Genomic DNA, 9,116 nt, shown 5'->3' with positions numbered 1-9,116 from the left:
CGAGAGAAGAGAGAGAGAGAGAGAAGAGAGAGAGAGAGAGAGAGAGAGCAATTGTTATCGCTTTTATCGTGAATCTTTTATTTATTTATTTATTTATTTATTTATTTATTTATTTATTTATTTATTTATTAAAGAGAGAGAGAGAGAGAGAGAGAGAGAGAGAGAGAGAGAGAGAGAGAGAGAGAGAGAGAATAAGTGTTCTCAAATCTAATACTTCATTTTGTAATCAAAACCAAAGTAATTGCGTTCATTGCCAGCTTCGGAACTCACTATCTCCTTTCTTATTCCCTTACTTTTAAGAACAGGTATCGTTGTGACCATCATGTTGTCCTCTTATTAAGAATTGGTTACAAAGCGTGTTGTGACCTCATGAAAAGGTCGTAGGTCAACCACATAGCCTCCCAAAAAAAGTTATGAAAAATTGACATTTCATTCTTTTGACACCATGAAACCCATATTAGACGAGTTCTTTCGGCAGGTCAGCTGTGAGGTGTCCATTATTAATATTAATAATAATTATTAGGATTATTATTAAGCAGAGGCAAATCTGTGACATTTCCAGTCTTCAATAAAATGCAAAATCATTATGATAAGTTAACATTAAGGTTAAAAATAGAAAATTAGAACTTTTGTTAAATATGATTATACTATTAAGAAATCAAATTTAAAATATGTTAGCTGTACAATTCACCATATTAATATAATGCAAAACCTTTATTGTAATATGTTAATATTAGTTAAAAAAAATTGTACCCTTACCCAAATAAAATTGTGGATAAACCAAACTTGACATTACTCTTACTAATATATATTTAACTTTCTAAACTATTCCCTACTATGGTTAGCTAGCTAACTGGCCTCACTCTTCTTTCACCCATCTTACCTATCAGCTAAAACACACATACACACACACATATATATATTATATATATATATATATATATATATATATATATATATATATATATATATATATATATATAACTAGCACAGGATTTGTTCTTAAAATAGACGCAAATTGGAGTGAGGGAAGTTATAGAAGATGCACAGCTAAGTGTAGGTGACCCTACAACGGATGGAAAACAAAAGCTAGCTAATACACAGTAAATAAGAAACATTATGAAGAAGCAAAAACAAACTAAAAACGACTAGGGCTAAACGCCTAGTGTGTATGTGTCCAAAATAACATGGTATTGGCAATCGTGCCAAGTATCAGTGCTATCATAACCACCAATCTTACTATAATCTCCATTAGCAATTAACATTGCAAGTACAAAATCGAATTATATAGCATCTGAATTCAGCATCCATAACGTTCGACAAAATGATTTTATTGCATCCTTATCTGAACGCCCTTATCACAAGACCTTAACAGCCTCTCCACTTCGACATGGACGTTATAAAAGCCGACCAATTATCAAATAAAAACCGACCTAATGAGCTACTTATTTCGGGTGGGTCACAGGGGCGGAAGGACGACCAGTACATTTTTTTTTAACAAAAGTTTTAATTCCTGTTGGGCCAGTGGAGCCATTTCACGGTTCTATGTGAAATACTTCTCTGTATTTATGTTTATGTCTTCCTTACTATGTGCAGTCTGATTCTTATCTCTCAATGAAGATTGTCTCACTTTTTCTCAGTGCAAAGTGATACCCTTTTTCAGTTTACATCTCACTTAGAAACCTCTCAGTCTCTCGCGCACTGTTAGCTCTCTCTATCTCTCTCTCTCTCTCTCTCTCTCTCTCTCTCTCTCTCTCTCTCTCTCATTTTTCATCCTGGAATGTGAACGGCGACAGAAAATACCTTGACTTCCATTTAGGAGTGAAACAGGCAAATATCAACAGGGGTTATTCCAGACTTAAGGCTTCCGTATAAGGAGGCTATCCTTGTCGTCTCGTTTCCAGAGGATGGAGGAGTGGTCAAAGTATCACCGCTACTTTATTTTCTATGAAGTTTATCAGTTTTTTTTTAATGCATACAGTTATCTGTAGTTGATTTCTATTTTGCTTATTTGTTAAACGCACTGCAGTTCTGTTTTTCTCTCTTTTTACATGAATGAATGAATGTATGAATGTCTGCATATCTTGTTGAATATAATAATAATAATAATAATAATAATAATAATAATAATAATAATAATAATAATAATAATAATAATAATAATAATACCCGTTAACGATGCCTCCAGAACGTCCCTTGCAACGTCCAGATGATAGCCAGGGAGATGGCCGAAACATACCGACATTAGAGAAGATACAATAATGATACGAAAATACTATATCAACGATTTTGCAGCGGAGATTACGATCTGCAGTCCCGTTGTAGTCTCCAAATATATTATATAATGCAACCAGAATAAAATGTATATATTTCATGTATTTCAGTATTGGTAATTCCTTACCTTGACGTCATAATACCATGAATATAGGCCAATTACTTAACAGTCTCGCAGATTATGAAAGTCGAATTATCAGAAAAATAGAGAAAATTCTTCACAAGATAAATTCAGTTAACTCTGCCATTCTTTTTAATAAGACATTTATCCGAGAAGGTCTGTTTCCTGCTTATACTACTCTCCGGCTGCACGACCCCACCGCCCTGCAAGAACCCTGTTGCAGCGGTAATTGACATCGAAAATAATAATAATAATAATAATAATAATAATAATAATAATAATAATAATAATAATAATAATAATAATAATAATAGGTAAAGCAAGTCAAGAATTATCATTACTAAATAAAGAATACTTATATTAGCGTGACTCTTAAAACGAAGAAACAAATGCATAGTTTCCCAACAAGCTTTCTATACAGATTTGTCTTTAAATATAATTGTTAGTATCGTTGTTATTCCTACAAGATCTTTTGTCCTCAAAAAGTGACGGGCCTAGAAAAACAAGAGATTGATTGTTATTATTATTCTTTTTACTTATTTATTTATTTATTTATTTATTTATTTATTTATTTATTTATTTATTTATTTATTTATTTATTTATTTATTTATTTATTTATTTATTTATTTATTATTATTATTATTTTTCTTTGTCTATCACAGTCATCTATTCGAGTGGGTGGTTTTTATAGTGTGGGGATTCCGGGTTGTATCTTGCCTCCTTAGAAGCCCATCTCTTTTCTCACTATATGTGCTGTTTCTAGAAGCACACTCTTCTGCATGAGTCCTGGAGCTAATTCGGCATCTAGTTTTCCAAGGTTCATAGTGTTCCTATGATTATGGGTACAATTTCCGCTGGCACATCCGATATCCTTCTTATTTCTGTGTTCAGGTGATGATACTTAACAAAACAATTTTTTCCCTTTCTTTCTCTTCAACTCTGGTGTCCCGTGGTATTGCGACATCAATGAGTGATACTTTCTTCTTGATTTTGGCAATCAACATCACGTCTCGTCTATTGGCACGTATCACCCTATCTGTTCTGATACCATTATTATTATTATTATTATTGTTATTCAAGATACTAAATTGTGTCTTAAAGCCCCTCCATCAAAATTGCTGACTTAGAGGACACGTATCAGTCCAAGGGTCAGGGAACTACGAAAGGCAATCAAGGAGAACATCTGATCTTCAGCCATGGTTGCATCGTAGCGCCGTACAATAGTGAAGGCGTTGCACTAGCTCTCCGCAATTTCTAGTTCACTTGGAAAACGTTTTCCCACATATCTCTTTTCATTCTCATGTTATGGATCGGTGATTATGCATAATATGAAAAAAATAACATGTGACCTTTTGTCAAGTACACAGCGAGAATATAGTTGGGTGTTTGTTGGTTTTAATATATGCATATAAACGCTCCAAGAAGAGGTCCATTGGAGACCAAACTGTTGGGCCTTTTCTGAGATTAACATTTTTCATTTTCCTATGTGGAATACAATTGAATTGCCATATCTTCGTGCCTATATATATATTATATATATATATATATATATATATATATATATATATATATATATATATATATATATATAAACATATAAATGTTCATGTACAAACCTGAATAACACTTCTCAGAACGGACCATCACGACAACCATTACTGAAAGATTAAATCCCTGAATGAAAGTAGTTCTACAAATAGTGGGCGTTGGTTAGGTGTAGTGGGAGGGAGGTGGAGGAGGAGGAGAATTAAGGCGGGGAAGGGAAGAAGGTGGAGGAGGATAAGGAGGGGTGGGGTGGGAGGGAGAGGGAGAGTCAGTGCTGGAAGAAGAAGCTATATAAACTCCGGGCACCGATGCCCTTCTACACAGTCGTCATCAAAGTCGCTAGTAGGACGGTGAAAGAGGACACTGCTAGAGAGGTCAGTCGCACTCCTTGCTCCTACTGGTTGGTCCTTTGGCAGGGACAGCTTAATAATTTTAAGATCTGTGCAGCCCGGCTCGTAAATTAGCGATTCTTTGAATTTTTTTTTTTTTTTCGCCGCTTAATGGTCGCGTCGCGAAGTGCTTATTACAGCCCCGAGGCGAGTGATCATGAAAATCTCGATCAATCACGCAATTAGGAGGGAAGTTGTTTGCCGTCGGTGTGTTTGCTGTATATGTGTGGATTTTGGCTCTGCTCTCGAGGTATCTTAAGATCTTCCATCGTAGTCTTTTTAAGATGTCAGGGAGATAGGAAAACGTGACGTGGAATGCGTTTCGTACGAAGAGTATGAACGGTAACGTAGAGGATCACTAACATGATTTTTGGGAAGGGAAAAAAAGTTCTTTAAATTTATTGTTGATTTTTTGGGAGTGGAAAAAAAGTTCTTTAAATTTATTGTTGATTTTTTGGAAGGGAAAAAAGTTCTTTAAATTTATTGTTACCGCTACTCGGGATGAGCAAACATTCATATAATCAAACTTCTAAAAATCAGAATGTCTTGATATGAAAGAGAGATACAAAGGGAATAGTAGATAAGTAAAGACAAGTCATCAAACAGATAATAAATACTTACAGAAACGGCAGCAGACGTTAGATAAACAAAAGCGGTAGTGCTTGATGTTTCACTGAGAAATTTTTAAAGCATCATCAAAGAGACTCTCAGACTCTTGAGCATTGACATTACAGAATAATAATAGAATCAACCGGCGATTAAGAAGTTTTTATACGTACTTGAATTAACTTTTTTTTCTTTTTTAACAGCCTTCTCTTGCTTAAACTGGTTTTGTATGAATCGTTTTTCTCAAAATCCAGAGGCCAATGGGCTGGTCAAACAAGTGTACTAGCGTAATCTAAGAAAAAAAGAATAGTTATTAAGGAAAAGAACATAAGGTCAAAGATGAGGCTTATTAACGCGGGTGAAAGCGGAGGGACGTGGCAAACAGAAGACGGGGGAGAGTTCCAAAGCATAGCTAAGAAAGGGCAATTCATGATATCGTAAAAAATGGCGTCAAAAATAACCATCAAGAATAATGTTACAATACTTATGTTTTGAAGATTGTAATATACCTGTCATGGAGGAAGGCATACTAACACGTTTCAGTTGGTTTCTATATCACTCTGTGATCCTTTTTCACTCACACCAAACTCCTAACGTCTCTTGCAAGAACCTAAGCCCCAACTTGGGCAATGCAAGTGCCTATTCCAGTGCCAGCGTCTCCCCTCCCCCAACCCAACCCCCGTGAACAATGGGTTTCATGCGCCAAAATTATCCAACCTCACGAAGCATCGGATCATGTCAAGATCAGCGAACCCACTATTTTTCAAGGGAATATCATACCACTTTGGTTTATATATATATATATATAATGATATAATATATATATATATATATATATATATATATATATATATAAACCAAAATGGTATGATATTCCCTTGAAAAATAGTGGGTTCGCTGATCTTGACGTGGACAGAAGCATGTTTTATTCTTCGTTATTTAAAGCAAACTAAATAAATAAATAGATAAATAGATAAATAAATAAATCTCGTATTAAGTCAGCTTGAATACTTAATCATTTCCTGCACGTTTTTCCCTTCTTTGCTCCAGAAGGATAAATCCTGTTTTGGAGACATGACAGTAGGTCCGTTGCTGAAATAATCTAGACTTTTCTAGACTTTTCTTTATCTTTAAATAATTTGTATTTCATTTATTTATTTTCGCTTTTCAAATTTTAATTAATTTGATGTTTTCTGAAGGGGGGGGGGGGAGATGTTGTGCACCGATGGCGTGGGAGACCCAAGTAGCCACTTAGTTCGCTTATGTATTTTCTTTTGAATAAAAAAATCTAAATAAATAAATAAGCAAACAAATCAATCAATCAATAAATAGGCTTATTTGTCTTTCCAAGGACGTTTCATCCCACGTAATGTGGCTACGTTTAACGTGGCGCCAGACAACCATCTCGGTTTTTTTCAGAAAGCGGAAGCTATAGTCAGCCATATTGGCGTTTCTTGCTTGAAGGGACCTTGGACCAATCTTAGGCCTAACCACTGAAATTTAAGCCTAATCAAGTACATAGGATAAAATAATGGTGTCCAAGGGACCCACAGCAATACCTTCGGATTCCTGATGTACTTTTTACTTGCTAACGTCAGTACGTGGATTTGTGATCACCCAGGACTGCTAAGGTCTGCTGGCACCTACATAAGCTCCCTTGAACATAGCTGAGGTCATGGCCATGTCATTCTAAAATCAGTGCTTGGAAATTTGCAACGTTTCGCAGCCGTCTGGTACAAGGGGCGATTGGACACTATGCGATACGAAAAACCGAATTATTCAGACTCGCTCAAGAAACGAACATGACCCTTGTATCGGTACATTAGTGAATTATCTCGAGCTAATTCCATTTCATGATCACACACAGACTGACTGATAGACGAAACGAAGAGCGGTTATTCTTGATTTTCATGAGGACACGAAGCGTTGTTTCTGGTTATTATGCATCCTACTACATTTAGGTTTAAGAGTTATCGAATATATATATATGTATATTATATATATATATATATATATATATATATATATATATGTATATATATGTGTGTGTGTGTGTGTGTGTATATACACATGTCTATCTATGTCTATATATTATATATACATACATATATATAATATATATATATATATATATATATATATATATATATATATATGCATTTATTTCTACTTATATATACATATAAGCACAACACATAAAATGAGCTTTTTCTGCCATGTGAATCAGGTTGCCAGTTTTGGTCAAAATCAGTTACACAAGACACGACTTCTTTCTTTCTTTCGGTCAGTTTTCACCCCGTACGAAGGAGTCGTATTCCGTGACCTTTGAGTGGAGAGAGAGAGAGAGAGAGAGAGAGAGAGAGAGAGAGAGAGAGAGAGCATAAACCAATTTTCAGCTCGCAGTATCTGAAATGCCACTTGTTTGGGTGCTCTACATAATTCACCCGAGCGAGCGCTATCCGAGAGGCACTTCTCCCTTCGGAGGCGAGGTCATCTTCAGGGTTGCGTCCAGCGGCCTCCGGTGGGAGGGATTTCGCCTACGGGGCATCGGCGGGTATTTTTTAGCAGTTCGTTTTAACTTCAATTAAGAATTCGAGTCCAGAGCTTGCGGTCGTGGTAGGGACTCGGCACACTATTCAAGATAGCGAGTAGAATGCTTACGATACTTGCGACATCAAAAGATTGCCTCTCGTCAGGTAATCTACTCTCACGTTTTCTCTCCGCCAAAAAAAAAAAAAAAGCTTCTTATGAATCAACTCCCTAGTCATCTATACGTCCAGTTTCTGTACCTTTAAAATCCATAGTAAAATCCTTTACCCTTTTCTTTCCATTCTTAAGAGTTTCTTATCTTTAAAACTTTAAAACTATCTTAGTATTCGGTTCAGCTTCCCATCCTTTTCCGCGGTTTTCATGTCTTTGAAAATATCTTAAAAGCCAAATACCTTTTGCTTTGCCCATCCATTCCTACAATTTTCTTAATTTGAAAAAAAAAATTGAAAATAACCTAGTCTTCTTTCTATCCATTTCTTCTGTTTCTATATTCTTAAAAACCTTCTTAAAGAACTGGTTCTTTTCTCATCCATCCCGACAGTCTTTCTACCCGTAAAAATCCTGTTAACAACCAATCTCATTCAGACACGTTCCTATGGGTTTCTTTACTTTAAAATTTTAAAACGGCCTCCTACACTGTCATTCCTATGCTTACCCTACTTAAAAGATAAAAAAAAAACAATAGCAACCGTCCCCCTCCTTTCAAGTTAGTCTATTGCCCTGAAATCCTAAAAAAAAAAAAAAAAAAAAAAAAAAAAGTCTTCCTGTCCATCAAATCTAACCTTTTCCCTATCTTCAAAAAAACGGTTTATGTCATCTCCCTTCCCACCCACCTTGCCGTATCCCAGTCTGTCTTCCCGTGCCCGCATTGGGAGGGCAAGACGCGAGGTAAAAAGAGAGGAAGGCTCAGTTAGGAAAGAGACGGCAGTCTTTGGCTATGAATAGAGACCTTCCCTCCGGGCGGGGATTCCAATTGGAAGACGACTCGCTGCTGACTGCTTTTTTTCCTTTCTTTTTTTCCCCTTGCATGCATGAATAAGGAGTGTACGTCCATTGGCGTCTTTGTTTTTCTTTTGCCGATTACTTGAAAGAGCAAAAAGCACCTGCTGGTATAATGGTACCTTATTTCAACTATAAATAGTTCGCTAACGACTACTTTTTTTATTCTTCTTGTTTTTTATCCTCACTCTCGCTTCGTTTAATCGCCTGAAAGAGCAAAAGCACCGTGCTGGTATAAGTATTCCTGATTTCAACTATAAATGTCTCGCTAACGACTGTTTTTTTTTTTTCGCCCCCTCACTCTCTCTCTTTTCGTTTAATCGCATAATAGTATCGCTATCAAATCCTTTATTCTCCGGCCTTCACTCTGATGTTTTGTTTTAATCGCACGGGAGAAAAAAATGGCTCGTCTACACCAGTTGCATTCTGTTTTTTTTTTTTTTTTTTTTTACTTCGGAGCAAGAGCCTGTATCGGCATAATGGCTGCTTAGAATAATGAATGGGCCGACGCAGACTACATTCTTCTCCCCTCATGCGTCCTGACCTTTTGTTTTTGTTGCAAAAGCGCGCGAGCTGGACGTCTGCCTATATGCTTCTCTAAGGTCTCGTATGCCTCGGGCAATCGCGGAAT

The 9,116-nt window shown here is 36.1% G+C and overlaps 1 protein-coding gene across 1 annotated transcript in view; it reads left to right on the top strand.

Moving 5' to 3' along the window:
* Nucleotides 1-4,250: 4,250 nt before the first annotated feature.
* LOC135201970 (CRISP/Allergen/PR-1-like) overlaps nucleotides 4,251-9,116 on the top strand; it is a 54,500-nt gene continuing 49,634 nt past the window's right edge. The window contains exon 1 of the mRNA XM_064231247.1: nucleotides 4,251-4,315. The gene's annotated coding sequence lies outside the window, so the exon portion shown is untranslated. The remainder of the gene's footprint in view (nucleotides 4,316-9,116) is intronic.

The sequence above is a fragment of the Macrobrachium nipponense genome, chromosome 30, assembly GCF_015104395.2.
Source record: "Macrobrachium nipponense isolate FS-2020 chromosome 30, ASM1510439v2, whole genome shotgun sequence".
In the NCBI taxonomy this organism is placed as follows: domain Eukaryota; kingdom Metazoa; phylum Arthropoda; class Malacostraca; order Decapoda; family Palaemonidae; genus Macrobrachium; species Macrobrachium nipponense.
This window is presented reverse-complemented; position numbering and strand designations above follow the sequence as displayed.